This window comes from Hemitrygon akajei, chromosome 22, assembly GCF_048418815.1.
Source record: "Hemitrygon akajei chromosome 22, sHemAka1.3, whole genome shotgun sequence".
NCBI classification, from domain to species: Eukaryota; Metazoa; Chordata; class Chondrichthyes; order Myliobatiformes; family Dasyatidae; genus Hemitrygon; species Hemitrygon akajei.
Genome location: NC_133145.1, coordinates 53,895,803 through 53,922,163, shown reverse-complemented (window position 1 = coordinate 53,922,163; position 26,361 = coordinate 53,895,803). Strand labels below are relative to the sequence as shown.

Genomic DNA, 26,361 nt, shown 5'->3' with positions numbered 1-26,361 from the left:
AATCTTTTTGTCAGAAATACATAAAACATGCTGGATTAAGATTTTTCTTTTTGCCTCAGGAGAGTGTGTAATGTTTAATTTATTTTTCTACCTTTTTGGGAGATTCCAATGTGTTTACTGACTTTTTTGTTAAAAGCTTTTCAAAGAGATCTACTTTATATCCATGAACCTTATTGTTGTTTCCTTAGGCAACTGTGTGCTTACTGATATTAGTCGGCTAACACAGCTTTTAACCTTTGCCTTTGAGTTAATTAAAGAAAACATTAGGTCTTAGCAGAGTCACTCATTACCGTTGAGCACGTGAAATGTTTCCTTGGTGACTGAAATACCAGAAAATATAAACGTTTCAAGGCAAGCTGCCTTCTCTCTGCCAACCAAGTGATTTCCAGTTGTCATCAGATGCTCCTGGACCGTGGGAGTCGGGAGCAGAATTACATCTAAAACTGACTGGGTTTTCTTCCTCTACTGAATTTGGAGTTTTACTGGGCAAATTGTTGAGCAATTTTAGAGACACGAGAGATTCAGCAGATGCTGGAGGTTTTTAGCAACACACACACACACACACACACACACACACACACACACACACACACACACACACACACACACACACACACACACACACACACACACACACACACACACACACACACACACACACACACACACACACACACACACACACACACAAAAACATCCTGTATTGTCCCGGTACCGAAGAAACCACAACCAAAGGAGTTGAATGACTTCAGACCTGTTGCCTAGACGTCGCACGTGATGAAGACCATGGAGCGGCTGATAATACAGAATCTGAGGCCACAAACCAGGCATGCCCAGGATCCTCTTCAGTTTGCGTATAAGGAGAAGGTGGGAGTGGAGGATGCTATCACGTATTTGCTGCACAAATCACTCTCTCACCTAGATGGGGTCAGTTGTGCTGTGAGGATTACATTCCTTGACTTCTCTAGTGCCTTTAACACCATCCAGCCCAAGATCTTAAGGCACAAACTAACGGAGATGGGAGTAGACTCTCACATGGTGGATTGGATAGTGGACTACTTGACAGATAGACCTCAGTATGTGCGGTTGGGAGACTGTAGGTCTGACACGGTGATCAGCAGCACAGGAGCGCCGCAGGGAACCGTACCCTCTCCGGTCCTGTTCACCCTGTACACATCAGACTTCCAATATAACTCGGAGTCCTGCCATGTGCAGAAGTTCACTGATGACACGGCCATAGTGGGGTGTGTCAGGAATGGACAGGAGGAGGAGTATAGGAAACTGATACAGGACTTTGTGATATGGTGCAACTCAAACTACCTGCGTCTCAATATCACCAAGACCAAGGAGATGGTGGTGGACTTTAGGAGATCTAGGCCTCATATGGAGCCAGTGATCATTAATGGAGAATGTGTGGAGCAGGTTAAGACCTACAAGTATCTGGGAGTACAGTTAGACGAGAAGCTAGACTGGACTGCCAACACAGATGCCTTGTGCAGGAAGGCACAGAGTCGACTATACTTCCTTAGAAGGTTGGCGTCATTCAATGTCTGTAGTGAGATGCTGAAGATGTTCTATAGGTCAGTTGTGGAGAGCGCCCTCTTCTTTGTGGTGGCGTGTTGGGGAGGAAGCATTAAGAAGAGGGACGCCTCACGTCTTAATAAGCTGGTAAGGAAGGCGGGCTCTGTCGTGGGCAAAGTGCTGGAGAGTTTAACATCGGTAGCTGAGCGAAGGGCGCTGAGTAGGCTACGGTCAATTATGGAAAACTCTGAACATCCTCTACATAGCACCATCCAGAGACAGAGAAGCAGTTTCAGCGACAGGTTACTATCGATGCAATGCTCCTCAGACAGGATGAAGAGGTCAATACTCCCCAATGCCATTAGGCTTTACAATTCAACCGCCAGGACTTAAGAACTTTTTAAAAGCTATTATTAATGCTTTTTGAGATAGTGATTTAGATGCATATCATATTTTTTACTGAGTTAAGTATTGTATGTAATTAGTTTTGCTACACCAAGTGTATGGGACATTGGAAAAAAAGTTGAATTTCCCCATGGGGATGAATAAAGTATCTATCTATCTATCTATCTATCTATCTATCACACACACACACACACACACACACACACACACACACACTATATACATATATATCTATCTTTGGCTGAAACATCTCCATGGATGATACCTGACCCTGCCGAGTTCCTCAAGTACTTTGTATGTGTGTTGGTAAATAATGTTCTCTTTGTTGTTAACTAATTCAGGCTAACTGATCCCTGTGGATGTGATCAACAGCAGTAGGATGCACTAGCAATTCCGTTTCTTCTGGGAAATATACATTTTATTGCAAGTCATTTCTCTGTCCAGAATACCATAAGACCATAGGACATTGGAGCAGAATTAGGCCATTCAGCCCATCAAGTCTGGCCTGCCATTCAATTGTGGCTGATGTATCCCAGTACCTCAGACATCCTGACCATTAACAACAATGGGTATATTCCCACAATGCATAACCCCCTCCAAAGATCATGATACCCTCCCACAATCACAGCTGTTTTCTCCAAGTTAGTGACTGCCTCATGTGTGCCACAATCACAAACACAAATCCACAATCACCAGCAACTTTCACCCGTCACCATCAACCTCCATTTTAAATATACCCAATGACTTAGCCAATGACTTCAAAGCATGCGATACCTTCAGAAGAAAGGGCAACTTTTGAATTGATCTCAGAATCAGAATCGGGTATCACTGGTATACGTCATGAAATTTGTTGTTTTGCAGCAGCAGTACAGTACAACAGGTGATAAAAAAAAATTATAAGTTACAATAAGAAACACATACAATTAAATTAAATCAGTAGTATAAAAATTAGAAGAAAAAAATATCATGAGGTAGTGGTCATGTGGCAACAGTACAGGGCAATACATAACAAAATTTCTATAAGTTACAATAAGAAATATATAAAAAATAATTTAGTGTAAGATGGAGCAAAATAGTGACATTGCATTCATGGGTTCATGGACCATTCAGAAATCTGATGGTGGAGGGGAAAAAGCTGTTTCTAAAACACTTAAAGTGTGCTCTGAGAAGAGGGGGCGTCCTTGGTGATGGGGGTCCTTAATGATGGACACCGCATTTTTGAGGCCTCACTTTTTGAAGATGTCTTCAGTGCCGGGGGGTGGGGTGGGGTGGCTAGTGCCCATGATGGAGCTGGCAGTATTTGCAACTCTCCAATCCCGTGTAGTAGCCCCTTTCACATTAAACGGTGATACAACCAGTTAGAATGATCTCCACGGTACGGCTATAAAAATTTGCAAGAGTCTTTGGTGACACACCAATTCTCCTCAAGCTCTTAATGAAATATAGCCACTGTTGTGCCTTCTTTCTAATTGCATCAATACGTTGGGCCCAGGATCCAACGAGTTATTGACGCACTAAAGTCTGAAACTGCTCACCCTTTCCTCCACTGATCCTTTGAGGAGGACTGGTGTGTGTTCCTTCGATTCCCCCTTCCTGAAGTCTGCAATCAATTCCATGGTTGTACTCACGTTAAGTGCAAGGTTGCTGTTGCGACACTGTTCAATCAATGAACCCATCTCAGTCTTGTACACCTCCTCATCACCATCTGAAATTCTACAAACAATAGTTGTGTCCTCAGAAAATTTGCAGATGGCATTTGAGCTGTGCCGAGCCACACAGCTGTGGGCGTGAAGTAGAGCAGTGGGCAGAGACACCACACGTCCCTGTGATGTGCCAGGGTTGATTATCAGCGAGGATCTTCTGGTGAGCCTGAAGTCATCACTACTGAAACTGTTCTTTCTGACCAAAGGTGAACAGCAAAGGATCCTTTAGCAAATTGCAGCGAGTTTTATTTTTCAGAGTGATGCAAAGACAAAGTCAAGTTTACATGCACAAGTACATGCGCTGGAATCTTATTCGCAGCAGCATCGCATGGGAGCATTTACAAGACAAGTATAAACCAAACATAAATTATATATATTTTTTACAAGAAAGAACACAATTAGAATAAAAAGAACACAAAGTCAATTGAAGACCAAAGGGATCAAGGTGTTCATGGTGATGTTAAACTGTAGTGATTGAAACTGTTTTTGGTTGGTTCAAGACCTGAGTGGTTAAGGAGAAACAGTTGTTCTGGAACCTGGTGGTGTGGAACTTCAGGCTTCTGTACTTTCTGCCCAGTGGTAGCTGCAAGAAGATGGTGCGGCCCAGATGGTGGAAAGGTTACACTTCAAACCTGATGAGACCACAGATAATTCAAGTGAACAGGTCTTGATAACCATATAACAATAGACCACATTAAAGATGAGCTTTATTCCCCACATGTACATCGAAATATCGAAACACACGATGAAATGTGTCATTCTGCGTCAACAGCCAACACAGTTCGAGGATTGCCACACTTTTGGTGCCAACATAGTACGCCCACAACTCACTAACCCTAAAATAAGCATTTGGAATGTGGGAGGTAACAGCGCACCTGGAGAAAACCTACACAGTCACAGGGAGAATGTACAAACTCTTTCCAGTCCAAGGCAGGAATCGAACTCCGATTGATGATTGTTGGCACTGTAGAGCAGTTGTGCTAACCATGATGCTTCATGCTGCCTATGACTCAAGCTCATGGGAGGTTCTTAGCCTGATTTTGCAATTACAGAGAATACTAAACTTCAAAACCAAGAAATTTGTAAACTTCCATGACCTTTCATTAGTTCGTACTTTTATCCTTTGTTTGGTTTGGTGAGGCCAACTGGGAATTTAATGAAAACTGTTGAAAATATAGAAAAGTTCCAAACATTTTCTGAGAGCAGAGTTGATGTTATCCCTAGATGAATATTTGAGTATAAATACCATTGTTGTCATTAAGCTTCTGGAAAAAAAAAGTGGCTTTGGGTAAATTATAGAAACTGGGAAGGCCAAATGGGCAATCAAGTTAATGCTGACAGAAAAGGGCTAATCATACCGACCGGTTCTTGGTCAGTCCCTCTGCAGGTTATGGTGTGTTTGCTGTTTCTCCCAAGTACATTTTAAAAGCCTCTTTTAAAAGTCTCTTTTACTTTTAAAAGCAGTGATTTGCAAACTTTTTGCTTGCTTCTCATCATTGTGATTTTATCCATGTTGAGATTAGATTAGCTTTATTTATCTCATGCACATTGAAAAATACAGTGAAATGTGTTGTTTGCATCAATGACCAATGCAGTTTGAGATGCGCTGAGGGCAGCCCATAGTGTCACCATGTTTCTGACACCAACATAGCATGCCAACAACCTACTAATCCTATCCCCCATCCCATATGGCTTTGGCAACCGAAGCTCCTGAGGAAAAACCCACATGGTCGCAGGGAGAATGTACAAACTCCTTACTCCTCAGTGGCAGGAACTGAACCCCGAACTTACAGCTGGCAGTGTAAACTGTTAGGTTAACAGCTACACTACCATAGTGGCCCATTCTGCTACCACGGCACCCAATTAAAAAACAGAAACTGGACAAAACATTCAACATGGCAGCATGGTAGAAAGAGAAGCAGTTGACATCACAGGTCCAACAAACAGCCTGTTTGTCAGAACAACCTGGTTTTTGGTTGACGTCCATAAGAAACATAATCATCTTGCAGTAACCCCATGTGACCATCAGAAGAATAAGTAAACATCCATTTGTATGCCGAAGGTTATTTTACTATCCTGACATGGTAACCTTGTTAATTATTAGTAGAAAAACGCAATGTGCTCTACATGTACAGAGAAGTTGATGTTGCTTAAACCAAAATGCTCATATTTGATTGATGCTCCTATCATTTGTTGGACTGCCGACTGTTTATGTTATCCATTGCAACAATAAATGCCATCCTGAGTGGTAACTAAAATAATAATTGAAACAAAAAATGCTGGGATTACTCAGCTGGTCAGGCAATATTTGTGGATAAAGGATAACATTCCTCCAGAAATTTAATTAGTGCAAGTTTATGATGCCACATTGACCTGTGTAGAGAATTCAATCTCACATGAAGGCCAACCTATGTTGCCAATTTCTAGAGATTTGGGAACTGTACCAGGCAGCCAGAAAACAGTGGAGAGCCCATGAAAGCAGGGTTTGCCGACCTTTTTAATGCCATGGACCCCTACCATTAACCGCAAGCCCAAGTCGGGAACCCCTGAAGTGAAGGGATCTGTAGTTACTCTCATTGTAACAGGACTTCAGTGAAGCACGATACTGCTTCAGAAAGCAGCACAGTAATGCAGAAGATTGTCAGGGTCCGGTCCGGAATCCGCATTCCGGGTTTTGATCCGGTCCGGGGGCTCCGGACTCCGGGTCCTGCAGTTGTCCCTCCCGTCACCCGTGATCTAGTTAGGACCCTCCTGGTTCAAGAAGGCACACCTGTAACTCATTGAGCTGCAGGTGTTTATAAGGGGCCTTGGGACTGGGACCAGGTGGGTGGTTGTTTTGTTCTGTTTCCCCGCCGGCTCTGAACTCGTCTCTGCATTCGGTTATCCTGTCCGGGTTCAGACCTATTCTTCATCATGCTTCTCTGCCTGTACCAGTACTGCCAGGTTGGTCCGCTCTCCCACCATTCTTCCCATGCGCTGGTCCCGCTTCTCCGCTCGGTTTTGTTTTTCGTGCGGTCGTGCTGTCTGCCAGCCGTTTCTGAATTTCCCATTGTCATGGCTGTTGTGTTGGTCAACCTGGACCTCTGCCTGCTCCTATCCCTCGCCTCCGTCGGGTGGATCTGGCCAACCCGCCGTGGCCCGGTGGGGTTCTGCCCTGTCCTTCTCTTCCGCCCGAACTCTGGGATAGTGCCCGCACCCGCCTAGGGGTCCGCGTCGTGCCCAGGCCTCCGGTGTTTCCGCCTGGGAGGCGCCCCTACCCGGGATACATGCGGCCCGGCCAGGGAGGGCTCTCCGCTAGCCTATCTCCACCTAGACCTGTCTGCCTGCCTGCCTGAATCCCGGGGACCTGTCTGCCTGAATCCCGGGAGCCTGCCTACCTGACTTTGAACTTCGGGAGCCGCTCTGCTCCGCCTGCCTGATCTTCGGGAGCTGCTCCACCTGCCTGAACTCTACCTGCCTGAACCCCAGCTACCCTTACATGCCATGGCATCCCCATCCTGTCCTCCCCCTGGTACTTCAGTGCCTGCGTCCTGCGTTTGGGTCCATCCGGCCCCTCCTGACAAAGATGCCTGGATTCAATCCTGATGTCCAGTGCCATCTGACCATAAAACCCTAAGAGCAAAATCAACCAATTTGCCAGATTGGCTCTGCTCCTCCATTCCATCATAGCTGATTTATTATCCCTTTCTCCCCATAACCTCTGATGCCCTTACTAATTAAGTACCTGTCAACCTCCACTTTAAATATACCCAAGGATTTTGCCTCTTTAAATAAATTCCTCCTCATCACTTTTCTAAAGGCACATTCTCAGGCTGAGCCTTCTGGTCCTAGACTCTCCCACCACTGGAAACATCACACATCCACTCTATCTTGGTATCCTAATATTCGGTAGGTTTCAATGAGATTCTCCCTCATTCTTCTTAATGCCAGTGAGTACAAGCCCAGAGCCATCGAAAGCTTCTCATACATAAACCCTTTTATTCCCGGGATCATTCTAGTAAGCCTCCTCTGGATCCCCTCCAATGCTAGGACATCCTTTCTTAGAATTGGAGCCCTTCGTCACCTCTGCGCTAAACTGAGGCTGTTTCCTGCAATTAACAGGCTCCCGGACAGGCTGCAACACAGCCTTCATGGCTGTGAACTCACTTTTGTGAACTTTAATTTTGAATGCTATTTGCTTACTTTCTATTGTTTGCACGATTTGTTCTTTTATTGCACATTGGGTGTTTGTTGGTCTTATTTTTTTTAGTGGACTCTATTGGGTTTCTTTGTTTTGTGGCTGCCTATAAGGAGACAAACCCCAAGGTTGTATATAGTATACATATTTTGATAATAAATGTGCTTTCTCTTTAATACAGCACAGAAATGGCCCTTCAAACTCTTCAAGCTATGCTGCCTAACACCCCCAATTTTTTCTTAGCTTAATCATGGGACAAATTACAATGACCAATTAACCTACCAAACAGAATAGCTTTGGACTGTGGGAAGAGACCAGAGCACCCAGAGGAAACCCCCACTGTCAAGCGGAGAACGTACAAACTCCTTTCAGGCCATGGCGCAAATTCAACCTGGGTCGGTGGTACTGTAAAGCCGCTAACCGCTACACTATCATGCCACCCCTTTAAACTTTGAACTTTGGGCTTTGAAATGTGCTCTAAGCAATGTCCTATGAAGTCTGTGTGGAGCTTGCACGTTCTCCCTCTCTTTAGATGGATTCTCTCCAGGCTGCCATTCACGTCCCAATGTTGTGCAGTTTTGGAGGTTATTTCACTACTGAAGTTGCACCTAGTGTGTAGGTGAATGATAGAATCGGTCCCGATGAAGGGTCTCACACCAAAGCATTGACAGTTCACTTCCTTCCACAGATGCTGCCTGACCTGCTGAGCTCCTCCAGCATTTTGTGTGTGTTGATGAAGTCTGGGGCTAAATTGGTGAAGATGTGGGGGAGGTTAAAATGTGCAGGGTTCATATAAGTTGGTGATAGACGATCAACAGAGACTCAGTAGACCTAAGGCACTGTTTCTATGCTGCATGACACTATGAATCTGCTCATTTCACAAAATCACCGCCTGACCTTCATACTTGGCTGTCTGAGGCACCTCCAACCAAAGGTTCAAAGTTTACCTACAGGGCAAAAAAGAACCCGAGGCCTATTTGTGCTAGTGGTCACAAACTCCCGGCACGACATCTAAAGCTTTCACAAACTTCTCTAGATGTGTAGTGAAGAGTATATTGACTGGCTGCATCACACCCCGGTATGGAAATACCAATGCCCTTGAATGGATTGTAGTGGATACAGCCCAGTCCATCAAAGGGAAAACCCTGCCCTCCATTGAGTATATCTCCATGAAACACTGTTGTGGGAAAGCAGCATCCATCATCAGGGACCCCCACCACCCAGGTCATGTTCTCTCCTCACTGCTGCCATCAGGAAGAAGGTACGGGACCCTCAGGACTCAGACCATCAGATTCAGGAATAGTTACTACTCCTCAACCATCAGGCTCTTGAGCTTCAACTCAACTTCACTTGTCCCATCCTTGAAAAGTTCCCACAACTTATGGACCACTTTCAAGGACTCCTTACCACAGGTTCTCGATATATTTATTTATTCATTATTATTATTATTATTATGTCTTTCTTTTTGTGTTTGCACACTTTATTGTCTTTGGCACCCCAGTTGTCCGCACAGCTGGTGCGGTCTTTCATTGATTCTATTATGGTTATTGGTTTTACTGAGTATGCCCATGAGAAAATTTAATTTAGGGCTGTATATTGTGACATATATATACACTTTGTTAATGAATTTACTTAGAACTTCGGTGCTGTTATTCCCAGTAACTGATATTTCTTGGTATTCAAGATATATTAGGTAAGCTTATCATGAACACTTTTTGTGGGTTTTCTCAGAGCACATTGGCAAAGATTTGTAGTTGGGTAAAATTATTTATGTGGTTGATTGCAATTAAATCAAGAGCCAGGGAGAGAAACAGACCTTTTGACCCACATAGTTTGTGCTAGCCTTCAAGCACCCACTACACTGTTCCCATTTTAAACTCAATCATTCCCATCAAATCCCTCCATTTCCTCCACCCACCTACACACAGGTGCTATTTACGATGGTCATTTAGCGTATCCTACTGCACATCTTTGAAATAGGGGTGAACCAGAGCACCCAGAGGAAATGCATGTGGTCACAGAGAAAACATAAAAAATATGAACCCAGGGTGAACCCAGATCTCTGGAGCTGTTACGTGGTAACTCTGCAATCTGCACCACTGTGCAATCTTTCTTCTGAAATGTCTTCTGTTGCAACTTCCATTTATTAAATGACATGGCAAAATATACAGAGTCTTCCCATGGTGGCATTATAATGCAGTCCTGATGAAGGGTCTTGGCCCAAATTGTCAACTGTTTAATTCCCTCCATACATGCTGTCTGACTTGTTCAGTTCCTCCAGTATCTTGTGTGTGTTGCTCAAGATTTCCAGCATGGGCAGAATCTCTTGTATCTATGAAGCACAATGTGACAAAAAGCCACTTAGAGTGACTGGAAGCTTCGAGCAGCATTCTAAAGAATGAGAGAAGTAAAAAGGTTGGAGATGGAGCTACAGAGGTCAAATTCTAGTGAGACTCAGTGGCACAGTGATGAAGTTTTGAAAGATACGTATGATCAAGAAGCTAGAATTAGATCCATGGTTCATTGCCAGGGCAACTAAGTTTTGGGAAACAGACTTCAGGGCAACAAGTGGGTTCCATTTTTTACAGGCTCCATAAATCAAATTTGTCCGGTAGTCAAAGAATGCACAAAAATCCTTGATATGGACTGACATTTCCTCGGAATTGTAATAAATGGCATCTGAAGCACATAAGACTGGTAAGAAAGAATAGCTACAAAAAGTGGTGAGAGAGAGAGAGAGAGAGAGAGCGAAAAACAGAGTGGAGAGAGAGAGAGAAAGGGAGAGAGTGAGAGAGAAGGAGAGGAAGAAAGAATGTACAGAATGATTTTAAAACAAGGGTGAAGTTTAAAACTTGAAGTGCTACCAAACTGGGAGTTAGTGCAGGTCAGTGAGCCCAGCACTGGTGGGTGGGTTCAGATGTGAACAGCAGAAGTTTGGGCGATTTCACAGGAAATAGATTTCAGAAGATAAGATTCCAGAATTAACTGATCTTCCCCTGGAAATTTCCCTCATACAACAACTCAACAGCTGGAAGAATCTTTCCAGTGTATGAGAAAGAAAATACAAAATCAAATTATTTCATCCTCCATCCACTGTTATCACTGTAACACCGTCAACTATTAACTGCCACTGGAAAGTGATCAGGAAAATTAAAGGACTGGTGGTCAGGGGTGGGGGGTGGTGTTCAGGTGTTAGGAACAGGTATCAGTGGAATGCAGAAGGTGGTGAAAACAAAATTCTGTTAAATAGTCTACCTTATCTGATTGAAACATACAGGCTCCTTACAGTCAAAGCCATTAGGAAAATACCATTTGAAGAGTTGGCAGAAAATTCCTCCTTGATGTTGTGGCTAAGTTTTGAACTGTTCACTTTTGTTTCTCAAGTGCCAACAACCTCCACCCATGTGGTAGCAGGACACCATTAACCTAATTAGAATGGAATTTACATAGTTGGAACAGAAATGATTAAAGGTTCTGCTTTACCAATTGGCTTCTCCTGGGCAAGGCACAGGGAGCAGGCTGTGACTTTGCATAATTCCGCACTGTTACCATCCCTCAAATGCAACTGGTGAATTTTCACCTCATGGTGATTCCAGGAAATCTTATTTCAGGAATGCTCCTGATTTGAATACAAGCTCATTCATTCAAAATAAGACCTTTACATTTCAATTTAGAATTCATCAGCACATCCGCATGAAACTGAATTTCCTGTATGGTTACTGAGAATAAAAGTGACCAGTGAAAATTAGTTACAGGGAAAATAAATCTACTTTCCATATCAAATGACAGTCAATTATTTTAGGAGGAAGTAAAAGGGACATTTCCATTCAGATTAATAAAAATTGAACAAAATGGAAGAGTAGAGATGGTAGTTTTGATGTTCTGCAGCTGAAATTTTATTTTCAGAAGATAAAACTAATTACAGAGATAAATTCTCACTTTAATCTTCTTGGATTTCTGGGTGAATTTGAATTTATTATGATCATTTTCCCCTAAGGGTTCTTTTACCTTAAGCTCTCTAGTCAATACTGGTTTGTTGCACAACACCCAATCTAGAATACCTGATGCTCTAGTGGGCAGCCTTCTTGTAGGCAGTCTAGAAATTCCCCCTCCTGTAATCCAGCACCAACCTGATTTTCCCAATCTACCTACATATTGAGGTCCTCTACGATTATTGTCCTTTTGGCATGCATTTTCCATCTCCCATTGTAATTTGTAGGCCACTTCATTACTACCGTTTGGAGGTCTGTATACAAAACCCAACAGTGTCTTTTTACCCCATTCAGTTCCTTAGCTCTATCCACAATGATTCAACATCTTCTCACTCTCTCTTTCTAATGATTTGATTTCATTTTTTACCAAGACAGCCAAGCCTCTCCCTCTGCCTTCCTAAGTAACCTTTCGATCCAAAGTGTATCCCTGGACATATATTGCCTCCTTACGTTTACTGATTTAATGCTGAATGTGGATCCTGAACCAAGATGAAGGGCTCCAACCAGAAAAGTTAACTGTCCATTTCATAACATCATAAGATGATAAGACATAGGAGCAGAATTAGGCTTTTTGGCCCATCAAGTCTACTCTGTCATTTAATCATGGCTGATCCAATTCCCTTTTGGACCCAATCTCTTGCCTTCTCCCTGTAACCTTTCACACCCTGACTAATCAAGAATCTATCACCCTCAATGACCTGGCCTCTGTAGCCACCTATAGTAATGAATTCCACAAATTCATACCCTCTAAAGAAATTCCTCCTCTTCTCTGTTATAAATGGATGTCCCTCTATACTGAGGTTGTGCCCTCTGGTCCTAGACTCCCCCACTGTAGGAAATGTGCCCTCCACATCTCCACCTTATCTAGGCCTTTCAACATTCGATAGGTTTTAATGAGATCCCCCCTCATTCTTCTAAATTCCAGCAAGTAAAGATCCAGAGCCATCAATCACTCATCGTGCAATAAACACTTTATTCCCTGAGTTATTCTCATGAACTTCCTCTGAACTCTCTCCAATGTCAGCACATCCTTTCTTAAATCAGGGGCCCAAAACTGCTCACAGTACTCCAAGTGAGGCTTCAGCAGTGCCTTACAAAGCATGAGCATTACATCCTGCTCTCGTATTCTAGACCCCCTTGAAATGAATGCTAAGGTTGCATTTGCCTTCCTCACCACAGACTCAACCTGCAAGTTAACCTTTGGGGAATCCTGCAGGAGGACTCCTAAGGCCCTTTGCACCTCAGATTTTTAAATTTTCTCCCTGCTTTGAAAACAGCCTGTGCTTTTCTCCTTCTACCAAAGCGCATGACTATACACTTCTCGACACTGTGTTCCATTTGCCACATGTTTACCCATTCTCCTAATCTGTCTAAGTCCTCCTGCAGCCTCGCTGCTTCCTCCGTCATGTTGTTTCAGTATGTGGTGAACTACGTATACCTGTCTGGACATGTGTCCCCCCGCTGACTGCTCTGTGGCTCCTCCCACAGACCCCGGTATAAAGGCGATTGGAGCCTGAGCCCTGGTCTCAGTCTCCAGGATGCAGTGTGGTGGTCAATTGCTGCTTGTTCTTTCTTCCAGTCAACAAAAGCCAATATCTCGCCTCACGTCTCGGAGAGTTATTGATGGTGCATCACAGTAGTTGTGACCGAGGGGTTAGGTGATAGACTGGGGTCTTCCCGCACAGGTTCAAATCCTGCTGACTACGTTTTGGCTTTGGGCGCCACTGTAGCATGTCAGCACAACGCCATTACAGCTCAGGGCATCAGATTTCAGAGTTCAATCCCGGTGGCTTCTGTAAGGAGTCTCTGCAAATCCTCCCTGTGAAAAGTGTAGGTTTCCTCTGTGTGCTCTGGTTTCCTTCCACATAATTTGAACAAGTTAGGTCTTTATTCTTTGGGGCGTAGAAGGTTGAGGGGGAACTTGATAGAGGTATTTAAAATTATGATGGGGATAGATAGAGTTGATATGGATAGGCTTTTTCCATGGAGGGTAGGGGAGATTCAAACAAGAGGACGAGTTGAGAGTTAGGGGGCAAAAGTTTAGGGGTAACATGAGGGAGAACTTCTTTACTCAGAGAGTGGTAGCTGTGTGGAACGAGCTTCCAGTAGAAGTGGTAGAGGCAGGTTTGATATAGTAATTTAAAAAAAAATTGGATAGGTATATGGACAGGAAACGAATGGAGGGTTATGGGCTGAGTGCAGGTCGGTGGGACTAGGTGAGTGTAAGCGTTCGGCACGGAATAGAAGGGCCGAGATTGCGTGTTTCCATGCTGTAATTGGTATATGGTTATAAGGGTTGGTAGGTTAATTAGTCATTGTAAATTATCCCATGATTAGGTTAGGGTTAAATAGGGGTGTCGGGGGACAAAGTTCCCTCTAATTTTGACCAGTGTGCACAAAAATCTTGTGCTGTGTAATTTTTTTTGCCCAGTGATGACAACACGAATAATTTCTTCAATAAAAACAGTATAAATAAGCCAGTTCTAAAATCTGCAAACTCTACGTTGTCAACACTGTCCGCATCAGAAACCGGAAAAGGAAATGTGATTGTGTACGATCGTGAAATATACTTAACATGCCAACAGGTAAAGGATGATAACCTTTTGTGCATAGTTTAAATTCATGTATACGTGTGCACATCTTAGAGGGAACATTGGTCGGAGGTTGCTGGGCAGTGGGAAATGTCTACTTCGTGCTGTATATCTAATTAAAAGGAATAAATAAATCATTACACTAACTACAACAATACCATGCTGCCCTGTTGATTGAGAGTATACCAATTGTCATTGTCAAAAGAGGTCAGTGCTCAGACTGGAGATTACAGAAAATTAAGACAGGAAATAGGAACGCTCTCAGAGCTGACACCTATATGAACGCCCAAGTGTCCTCCTTTTACGTTCTGAGCTCGGATACGCAATGAGATCATGGAGTAAGATCCTTAATCCATGCACTGCATTAGTTGTGTCTTCCGCTGTATCAGTGACCTTCCTTCTATTGTAAGTATGGATGTTTGCTGATAATTAATTAATTCAATACCACTCCACAAACAATGAAGCAGTTTGTCTGCTTGCAGCAAGGAATAGACAAGACATGTGGGCTGATGGGAGATAAGAAACATGCAGGAGCCAGTTCCAGCAATTGAAAATCCAAGCTCCTGCCCTTGACAGTCAATGCCATGTTCTAAACTCGAATCTTCTTTCTACAGCCTTTGTACTTACAGGTAGAGGACACTTTATTAAGTAGCTCCTGTACCTGTGAGTGTATGTTTGTGGTCTTCTGTTGCTGTAGCCCATCCACTTCAACGTTCGACAAGCCACACATTCAGAGATGCTCGTCTGCTCACCACTGTTTTAAGGCATGTTTATCTAAGTCACCTTCCTGACGGCTTGAACCACTCTGGCCATTCTCCTCTGATCTCTCTCATTAACACTGCATTTTCAACCACAGAACTGCCTCTCACTAGATGTTTTTTTTTGTTTTTCACACCATTTTGAGTAAACTCTAGTGACCGTTGTGCTGGAGATCAGCAGTTCCTGAGACACTCCAACCACCTTGCCTGGCACCAACAATCATTCCACAGTCAAAGTCACTTAGATCAAATTTCTTCCTCATTCTGATGTTTGTTCTGAGCCTCTTGACCATGTCTGCATGCTTGTATGCCTTGGATTGCTGCCACATGATTGATATTTGCATTAGCGAGCAGATGTACAGGTGTACCTAATAAAGTGGCTCCTGAGTGTATGCGTAGTTGGAGCATGCACCGTAACTAACTAGACAACCAGGACAAATCAGCTGCTTGATGGGCACCAGAGACATTTACTCCCTTACCGCCCGTGCAGCATAGTTACCGTGTGCAATGTCAACCGGTTACACTTGTTACGTTCCCAGTAACCAGGTGACTTACCAGCAAAGATAGAGAGGTCCGCTGAAGCCTGATGATACTATTTTCAAACGTTTTATTTATAAAGGGACACAAACGTATGGTTAATACAAAACATTCAGATCATATACATCGTCAAAATTCAATCTAAAGCACAGGTATAGTAATAATCAATCAAAAATAAGCTCTATAGTTGTCTAGGGGATACTGAGTCCAATGGAATATAAGAGGCACTCAAAGCCTGCAGGCTTCCCCGTTTCGGGAACCACTGGCATTTCACGTGTTGGAGAGGGAGAGAAGGAACACTTGCCCGTCGTCCTTGCGAAGCAAATCCCTGTTGTTAGTTAAAGCGGTTTTTCCTTTTGGTTTCAGCCACAGACTCCCAATCCGGAATCTAACGCACGTGGCTTCCTTCAGAATGGCTTCCCGCTTCGACAGGAAGCGCTATCGTGTCTTCTTCATGTATCTCCTTGGTGCATCTGAGGCCCCGCCTCGGCAGCCCACCTTTTATCTGGACTGGCAGGGTTGTAGATGTCAATCAGGGTGGGGGTGAGGCAATCTTTCCCCCATCACCCATCTCACATTGTCCTGAGGGTTTGCACGTAGTCCAGTTCCTTATTCCACAAAGGTGTCTCCCAAGACAATGGCTATGTCCAAGGCTTTTGTCTGGCTGAGCGGCCAGCCCACATTCCAAACCATAAGGCTCTCTCTCTCTCTCTCTTGCGATTCTCACAAAGGAGGGGGCTGGGGTCATGACACACTGAAGTCGTCACATACTTTCTTTCCATCTCCCAAGTCCATGGTGTTTGAGATGAAGACAGACAAGTGCAACAGATCCAACTTTGACGAAATGCCCTTTGACACACTTCAACCTTGAAGAAACTTTGCCATCATTGCTTGCTTTTTTTCGGAAAGTGGCAACAGACATAAGTAGAAATCCATACCAAAAATTTATTGTGTACATTCCGGTTTCACAGAGCAACTTGGTAGTTGGAACTGATACTGTCCTTCGTCCTACTAATTGTCCCATGTTTATGCTGGCTGCGGTGCACAGTGCAGCTGCTCCCTAGATGTGTATGAGAAAACTGATTTAGAACCAGAATCAGAATCAGATTATCACTGACGTATGAATGTTGTTGTTTTGCAGCAGTACAGTGCAAGACATAAAAATGACTACAAGTTACAGTAAGAATATAGGACATACAGAAAGATCATAAGGCTATAAGACATCATCAGCATTATTTTGAGCCATGCCAATGGCCATGATTGTTCTTGGCAAATGTTTCTACAGAAGTGGTTTGCCATTGCCTTCTTCTGGGCAGTGTCTTTACAAGACGGGCAGCCCAGCCATTATCAATACTCTTCAGAGATTGTCCGCCTGGCGCCTGTGGTCACATAACCATGAGTTGTGATATGCACCAGCTGCTCATACAACCATCCACCACCTGCTCCCATGGCTTCACACGACCCTGATCTTGGGCTAAACATGTGCTACAGCTTGCTCAAAGGTGACCTACAGGCCAGTGGAGGGGAGGAGCACCTTCCACCTCCTTTGGTAGAGACATATCACTACCCTGCCACCCAAAGCATAAGACCTAGGAGCATTGAGCCTGCTCCACCATTCAATTACGGAAGGTGCATTATCCCTCTCAACCCCATTCTCCTGCCTTCTCCCCATAACCTTTTGACATCCTGACTAATAAAGAACCTATTAACCGCCTCCTTAAATATACTCAATGATCTGGACTTCCTCACCAATGACTCAACCTGCTTGTTAACCTTTAGGAAATCCTGTACAAGGACTCCCTCTGACCTGGGCCAGCATTTAAATTGTCCAAGCAGTGTATCGTACCTCGCACTAGGTCCCGGCTACAGCGAAGGACTCAGAGCCGAGATCACGCCGCCCAGCAACTCGTTCCAGGTCTAGATTCCATCACCCAGCCCAAAGCTGCCAAACTTTTCAGATCAGCTCAGATCTAAGGTCCAACCTCGCACACAGGACAGTTAAATGTGCACCAAATCTCCGCTGCCTGGACCCCGACATCTCCTTTTGGTGCCCATAGCAATAGAACCTCTCACACAGGCCAATTGAATGAACATCGGAACTTCTCTGCCTGGGACCTGACACTCCTTTCGATGCCCAGAGCAATTGAATTTCACCCCCGGGCCATTGCACAGGCGTGGGAACTCCATCTGCAATGATCCTGCAACACACCATCTTGGCTCATCCCCCAATCTCACCTCACTATCACTCGCCCCTTCTCTGTTTACAGTGAAAATTTAACACGGTTTACTTCAGAAAATGGATTTTTAGTGATGTTTTTAGTCAGATTTCTTAACCTTTTGACTACCAGAGATGTCACATACGTTTGATAGTGCCATCTTAACCAGAAGCTTTTTTTCCTGATCCTGTATGTTGGCACCTTCATACCAAATGTTAATGCAACAAGTCAGATTGCTCCCCACGGTATATCAGCAGAAATCTGTTAATAGTCTTTGGTATTATACCATATCTCCTCAAGCTCAAAGTTCAACGTTTAAGGTTCAAAGTACATTTTATTATCAAAGTATTTATACTTTATACAGCCAAGAGATTTGTCTCCTTACAGCCACGAAACAAAGAATCCCAATATTAAAAATAAAAAAAGACTGACAAACAAAAAAACAGATTGTGCAAACAATAAAGCAAGCAAATGGTGTTTAGAACTGAAGTTCATGATGCCAGGCATCCCTCCAGGCGATTCAGGCTTCCACTAGTTGCAGGCCACAGCCTCAATCTGGCACAGAGACAGGCAAACCCCGTGGAGAAGCAAGTCGAACCAAGACGTCACTCGCTTTCCACCCCAACACCCCAAACATCTCAAACTCCGAAAGAAATGTAACAGCTGGAGTTCCATCTGTATAATTGCACCAAAATATTGAGGCCAGGATAGATCTTCAGAGATGTAGACACCCAGGAACTCAATCAATGCAACAGCAAAGGTAGAATCTACAGTTCCATGTTATGCAGCAAGGCTTATCAAAGTTCAAAGTAAATTTACGATCAAGGTACTGTACATATATGTCATCAAACACTACACCCTGAGATTCATTTCCTTGCAGTCATTCACAGTAGAACAAAGAAATACAATGAAATTGATGAAAAAGTACTATCAAACAATCAATGTGCAAAAGAAGACCATTTATGTAAATATAAATAATAATAATAATAACAAGAAGAAAATAAAGAGATGGCTAGATAAATAATACTGAGAACATGAGTTGTAGAGTCCTTGAAAGTGAGTCCATAGGTTGTGCTCAATAATCTGCTCACAGTTGTGGTGAGTGAAGTTGTCCAGGCTGATTCATCAGCCTGATGGTTGAAGGGTTTTAACTGCTCCTAAACCTGGTGGTGTGGGACCAAAGGCCCCTGTACCTCCTTCCCAAGGGTGGAAGCGAGAAGGGAGCCTGGCTGGGATGGTGGGCTCCTTGATGAAGGATGCTGCTTTCTTGCAACAGAACTCCTTGCAGGTGTGCTCAGTGGTGGAGGGGGCTTTACCTATGATGGTCTGGGCTGTATTCACTACTTTTTTGCTGGATTTTCCATTCAAAGGAATTTCTCACACACCTGACTAGGAGGAGAGGCAAAGGTAGGCAGCCCTTCCGACTCTGCCAACCTCCTTTCTCAACGGGCAACAGATGTGGCTCCATTCTGTAAATGATTAAGCCAGGGATGGTTGAAACCTGAGTGAACTCCCTTTCTACTTTGGAATGGAGAGCAACAGCTTAGCTACGGTCTTTGCTGCCAAGGAATTCGCACTACACAGGTGTACAGCAGATTGTCCTATCGTCATTTCTGGAAAATCGGTCTTAAATGCATTGAGCAGAACAGAGAGGTGGGTTGCCAGCTGTGGTTTGAAAATGTAAAAGTCAACACTGTTTTTCCTGAATGAAGGAGTTTAAGTGGATCAAAGCTTATCCATAGTGAATCAATGGAAAATATTCTTGAAAAAACATTTCTTGCAGTGTTTTGTTCGTTGCCCAGTTTACCATGATTGCTCACATCATACGACAGAGCACATGATGATAATGATACACAGAATCTGTGCAATTCTTTGCCACAGGCGGCTGTGGAGGGCAAGTCTTTATGTATATTTAAGGGAAAGGTTGATAGATCCTTAATTAATCAGGGCATGGGGAAGGCAGGAGACTGGGGCTGAGAGGAAAAATGGATCAGCCATGATGAAATGGTGGAGAAGATTTGATGGGCCAAATGGCCTAATTCTTCTCCTATGTCTTATGGTCTTACATAGAAACAAAGTGCAAAAGAAGACAAATTGTGCAAATAATTGTATTGCCATTCCCATGCTTCAATATTCTTCCATTAAGTACCATCTGGTATAAAAATCAATAGTGTAATAGCAATCCATGTTCAGTCCTGAACTCAAGTGTATTGGAAAGGCTGTGCACTGTATTCTGATCCTGAAATTTGCCATTCCTGTTACCAAGGCAACCAAGTTTTGGAAACAGACTACAGGCCACCCCAAGGAAACAAATAGGTTCCATGTTATACTGGCTCCGTGTGTCAATTTTGTCCACAGTCAGAAAATACACAAAATTCACCAGATATATCTGCAAAATTGTAATGAATGGCTTCAAAAGCACAAGCTATAAATCCGATTAGAAAGAATAATGACAGATTTAATAATTAAGAAATAAAAAGTGGAGAGGGAGGGAGAGAGAGGGGGAGAGAGAGGGAGAGACAGACAGAAAGAAAGACAGATGGACAGACAGAAAGAGAGTGAAAGAGACAGAAAGATAGAGAGAGAGAGACATAGAGAGAGAGTGAGAGAGTTAGAGAGATGGAGAGAGGGGCAAAGAGAGAGAGAGAGAGACAGAGACAGACTGAGAGAGAGAGAGACAAGAAGACAGATACAGATAGAGAGAGAGAAAGAGAAAGAGAGACAGAGAGTGCGAGAGTTAGAGAGGTTCAGACAGAGAAAGACAGAGACAGAGTGAAAGAGAGTCAGAGTGAGACAGACAGAGGCAGAGAGAGAAGAAGCCAGATAGAGAGAGAGAGGAGTGAGAGAAAGAGAGGCAGAGACAGAGAGAGACAGACAGACAGGCAGACAGAGATGAAACGATACAGACCTTTCCATTCTAGATTTTTACGGGAGTTCACTTGCGTACAAGGATGTCCAGAAATGGGGAGTTGCATGACCTGGGACAGCCTGTATCATGTCCTGCCGTTAGTGTAATGAGACTTCAGTAAAAATAATAGTCAATTGATTGCTTGATATTGGCATTTGACAAGGTTTTTTTTCCACAATCCTTTGACCTTCTGTTTCTAAACATTTCCTTTAAATTTCAAATTACACTACTCCATGTTTTCCCTTACACCTGACTACCAGCACGAGGAGAAGCAAAGTCCTTCAGGCTCGGCTAACCTCCCTGCTCAACGTCAGTCACGCCAGTGAGCAGAAAGTACAGCCCAAAGCACTAATTCAAAACCTGATGCACATCTCCCACTGTTCTCCAGTCTCGACGGGCATGGGACATTCCTTCAGAAGATCCAGGTGCAACATCAATGCAGAGGCCCCATAACTTTGATTGAAGCTAATCTCAGGCCGGGTAGCAGGATCAAACAATCAAACACCATGTTACATGCTGATCGTGAATCAAATTCAATGGAGAAAGCTTTGAGATGGAAGTTTTGAGGGATATAAATAGGGTAAATGCACGCAGACTTTTTCCACTGAGATGGGTAAGATAAAACTAATGTTCATAGGTTAAGGGTGAAAGGTGAAATATCTGAAGGGAACCTGAGGGTGCTACACGAGCTGCCAGTGGAAGTGGTGAATACAGGTCTGATTGCAACACTTAAGAGAAGCTTAGATCAGTACATGGCTGGGACGGGTATGGAGGGCTATGGTCCAGATGCTGGTCAATGAGGCTGGGCAGAATAAGAATTCAACATGGACTAGAAGGGCCAAAGGACCTATTTTGATGCTATGGCTCTATGAACTTCATCTGTGGAAAAGACATTAACTTACAAACCTTGAACTCAATTTATGACAGTTGGTCCAGCCAGGTCCAAGAAACCAGATCAGATAACTACCATGCACAGAGATGGTTTCTTCTGGTGAGCACCATGGAAGTTTATTATTATTGTCAGGGCGGACGTGGCTGTTCACCAGATCCATATCCACTGCTCAGTGTTACCCTGGTAAACTTGGCATTGGAGTTGTCTTTTACTGACCACACCAACACCCTTGCAGGTGTCATCAATGTGAGCGGGAGGTCGTGAAACTAACCTTTGCACACATTGACAATGCTAGTGTTTAACGTGTGTCTTTCCACAGATGCTGGAAGTCCAGAGCAACACACACAAACTGCTGGAGGACCTCAGGAGGCCAGGCAGCACCTACGGAGGGAAATCAATAGCTGACATTTGGGCCAAAAACCTTTGCCACCTTTCTTCCCAGTCCTGACAGATGGTCTGTCCCAAATGTTAATTATTTATTTCCCTCCATAGATGCTGTCTGACCTGTTGATTACGTCCAACATTGTGTGTGTGTACCGTGACACCAAAGGTTTATTTTCCCTTTAGCAATGCCTGATACCAGAATTCTCTTTATTATTAAGGATATGAGAATCAAAACATACAAGGGTTAAACAAAAGAAAAATTTAGATCAACCAAGTTGTATCATAAATGGATTCAAGAAATCAAACATTAAGTCACTTATTGAAAGGTAGAACAATACTTCCTTCAAATGTTATATACATAGTCTACATACATCATTACTAAATATGCAGATCTAAACTTCCTTCGTGGCATGGTGGTACAATGGTTAGCACATCACTTTACAGTGCCAGCGACTCGGATTCAATTCCCACCGCTGTCGTAAGGAGTTTGTGCGTTCTCCCCATGAACCGCATGGGTTTCCTCCGGGTGCTCTGGTTTCCTCCCACAGTCTAAGGACCTACTGGTTGGTAGGTTAATTGGTCATTGTAAATTGCCCCATGATTAAGCTATGGTTAAATTAAGGGTTGGTGGTGGCACAGCTCTACTCCTCACTGTATCTGAATCAATCAATCAATAGATAGATGGGTAGATAAATAGAGAAAGAAAGATATAACAGCACAAATAATTCTTCTTCAAAAACCAATGCCAGCTCAGTGGCAATACTAGATAGAAAGCAAACATATCCTTTTAGCCATTGAAAGCACATTTGACATTTTGTTTATAATGCTAATAAGACTGGAGATGGACACTGATGTGTTATGGCTCTACTTTGTGTAAGAAATGATTGTTGTGTAGGGATGCACAAGTGGTGGGGTGTGGAGAGGGATGGGGTGAAGACTTTTGCCCATCCTGGCATCTCTTCATTCAATCTTCATCTCAACGGCTCTGCACACTTTAGGGATCAGTAATCAGGCAAAATATCAGATTTTGTGGCTAACTTGTGGCTGAATAAGTAAGCACAGTAATAAGAGTAAGTCACATGACCTATCAAAAATGTTCTGTATTCAAAAAGCTCAAGGCCAATCCCTTGCTGTTTTGAAGAAACTCTTTCCTGTCTATCACTATTTACTAAAGGTTTCTCATCAATGCTCATCACCCTAGTCATCACCACCGACACCCCATCAGCTAATCCCACCAGACTGAGACAGCACATGTGTCATCACAATGAAACTGTGCCTCTGCTTTCTTAGAAGTTTATATAGATTCAGCATGTCACCAAAAACTTTGACAAACTTCTATAGGTGCACAGTGCAGAGTATCCATCTTGGCCTGGTATGGAAACACCAATGCCCAAGAAACAGAAAAGACTACAGAAAGTGGTGGATTCAGCCCAGTCCATCACAGCTGAAGCCCGCCTCACCAGTGAGCAGATTTACATGGAGAGCTGCTACAGGAAAGCAGCATCCTTCATCAGAGACCCCCAACCATCCAGGCCACACCCTCTTCTTGCTACTACCAGGAGGTACAGAAGCCTTCGGTCCCAGTGCCACCAGGTTCAGGAACAGTTGTGACCCTACAACTATCAGACCCTTGGGTAACTTCACTCACCTCAGCTCTGACCTAATTTCACAACCTACAGACTCACTTCCAATAACTCAAATACTCAGAGCATTTTTGTTTTATTTGCATAATGAGTCTTCTTTTGCACATTGTTGGTCTTTGTATATGTATAGTCTTATAAATTATATTGAATTTCTTTATTTTCCTGTAAATGCCTGCAGGTAAATTAATCTCAAGTTAGTAAATAGTAATTCTCCCCCTCCTTCTTCCCTCTTCTTCCTTCCTCCATTCTGGCTCCTCTCTTACCTCTTCTCTTCTCCTCATCTGCCTATCCCTTCCCCTGGTGCCCCTCCTCCTGCCCGTTCTCTGATGCTCCCCTCTCCCCTCCAATCAGATTCCTTCTTTTCCATCACTTTACCTTTCCCACTTCCCCACTTCTTACTTCATCCCCCCTTTCCCACCCACCTGGCTTCACCTATCACCCTCTATTTTGTGCTCCTACCCCTCCCCCCCCCCAACGTCAAATTCTGACCTCTTGCCCCTCCCTTTGCAGTCCTGATTTGGCCCGAAAAGTCAACTGTTTGTTCATTTCCAGAGCTGCTTCCCAACCTGCTGAGTGGCTCTGGATTTCCAGCATTGTAGAATCCCTTGTGTTTATGGTAACACATATAGTATGTACTTTGATAATAAACTTACTTGAACTTTGAAAGACCCCATTTCTCCCTAGGGTCTCACACACTCCTTGCTCAGCAGGCCAGATGCACTAAATAAAAACTTGGCAAAGCTGAGTCTGCTGGCTACCAGTGAACATCACCTGCTGACTCAAAAGTCTGGGAGATTCCTTGCTCCTGGCAGCTCAGTGAGTGGGTGACTGTTTTCGCAAGAGTGCAGTGGCAACAGGACGCCAGTGACTGAATGAACTGTTTTCAAATCCACTAGCTCGATCACCTTCTGACCTGGAGAAGGCGCGTGGCCTCTAACCAGAACTGACCACGTTGGCTTTTAAACGAGCAGCCTTGACCTCGGCGGGTGGTAGCAAGCTATTGCAAACAGGAATTACACACACCGTACTTACAGATTCCAGTAATTCGCACTTCTAACAGTAACAGCCGGCCTCGGCTCACCGCTCAGCAGTGTTCCGTGGCTGAAACTCGACACTTGGCAGTGCAAAAACTGGATCCACAAGACATGCCTGCGTTGCCACAATTGACCTCAATCAGCTAAGGTATTTTGGGACTACCGCTCACAAAGTGATATCCACAGCTTTAGCTTGGGAGCGCGTCCAGATTTAAAGCTGCAGGATTCAGGATTGTTTATTGTCATGCTTCAGTGCACGAGTGTAAAGGAGAACAGAATGATTGATACTCAAATTAAGATGCAGCTTAACAAAAAACACAGTGAACATAAAGAACACAATAAATATGAATATAAAAGCAATTCTATAAAACACTATGTACCTGGGTTCAGCCATACATGCATAAAATTAGCTTATATACATAGACATTATATGTACAGCACATCAAGTAACACGAAGTGCATGATTATCTGTGCACATGTGTGTAACTATTCAAGACAAACAGAATAACCCTCAGCTGATTCTACATCTGCTGATCACACAGTTAGGCAGCAGGAAACCAATCCACACGCACAACACGCTGGAGGAACTCAGCAGGGCGGGCAGCATCCGTAGAAATGAGCAGTCAACGTTTCGGGCCGAGACCCTTCGTCAGGACTGAAGAAAGAGGGGGCAGGGGCCCTATAAAGAAGGTGGTGGGAGAGGGGGAAGGAGAAGGCTGGTGGGTCCCAGGTGAAAAACCAATCAGAGGAAAGATCAAGGGGTGGGGGTAGGCGGGAAAGGGGAAGAGGGAATGTGTGAAAGCACTGTTTATGAGAGAGTTGATAGGCAGTTGGAAAAGGAGGCAGAGTGAAAATGGGATGGGGGAAGGGAGAGGGAGGGAATTACCGGAAGTTGGAGAATTCAATGTTGATGCCAAGGGGCTGGAGACTACCCAGACGGTATATGAGGTGTTGCTCCTCCAACCTGAGTTTGGCCTCCTCGTGGCAGTAGAGGAGACCGTGTATGGACATATCCGAAAGGGAATGTGAAGCAGAGTTGAAGTGGGTGGCAACCAGGAGATCCTGTCTGTTGTGGCGGATGGAGCGGCGGTGCTCGACGAAGCGGTCCCTCAATCTGCGTCGGGTCTCGCCGATGTAGAGGAGGCTGCACCGGGAGCACCTGATGCAACAGACGACTCCAGCAGACTCACAAGTGAAGTGCTGCCTCACCTGGAAGGACTGTCTGGTGCCCGGAATGGTGGTAAGAGAGGAGGTGTAGGGACAGGTGTAGCATTTACGCTTGCAGGGATAAGTACCAGATGGGAGATCTGTGGGGGGACGGGGACGTGTGGACCAGGCAGTCGCGGAGGGAACGATCCCTGCGAAAAGCGGAGAGGGGAAGAGAGGGAAAGATGTGCTTAGTGGTGGGGTCCTGTTGAAGGTGGTGGAAGATGCAGAGGATAATATGCTGGATCCAGAGGTTGGTGGGGTGGAAGGTGAGGACAAGGGGAACACGGTCCCTGTTGTGGTGATGGGAGGATGGGGTGAGGGCCGAAGTGCGGGAAATGGAGGAGATGTGGGTGAGGGCATCATTGATGACCGCAGAAGGGAAACCACGATT

The 26,361-nt window shown here is 44.2% G+C and overlaps 1 long non-coding RNA gene across 2 annotated transcripts in view; it reads right to left on the bottom strand.

Moving 5' to 3' along the window:
• LOC140714733 (uncharacterized) overlaps positions 1-26,361 on the bottom strand; it is a 71,338-nt gene that overhangs the window by 39,349 nt on the left and 5,628 nt on the right. The window contains exon 1 of one of the 2 annotated variants that reach the window (XR_012095984.1): positions 24,760-24,890. The exons of the other annotated variant lie outside the window; for it this stretch is intronic. This is a non-coding gene — a long non-coding RNA (uncharacterized lncRNA). Of the gene's footprint in view, positions 1-24,759; positions 24,891-26,361 lie in introns of those variants that run through there. 2 annotated transcript variants of the gene reach the window in all.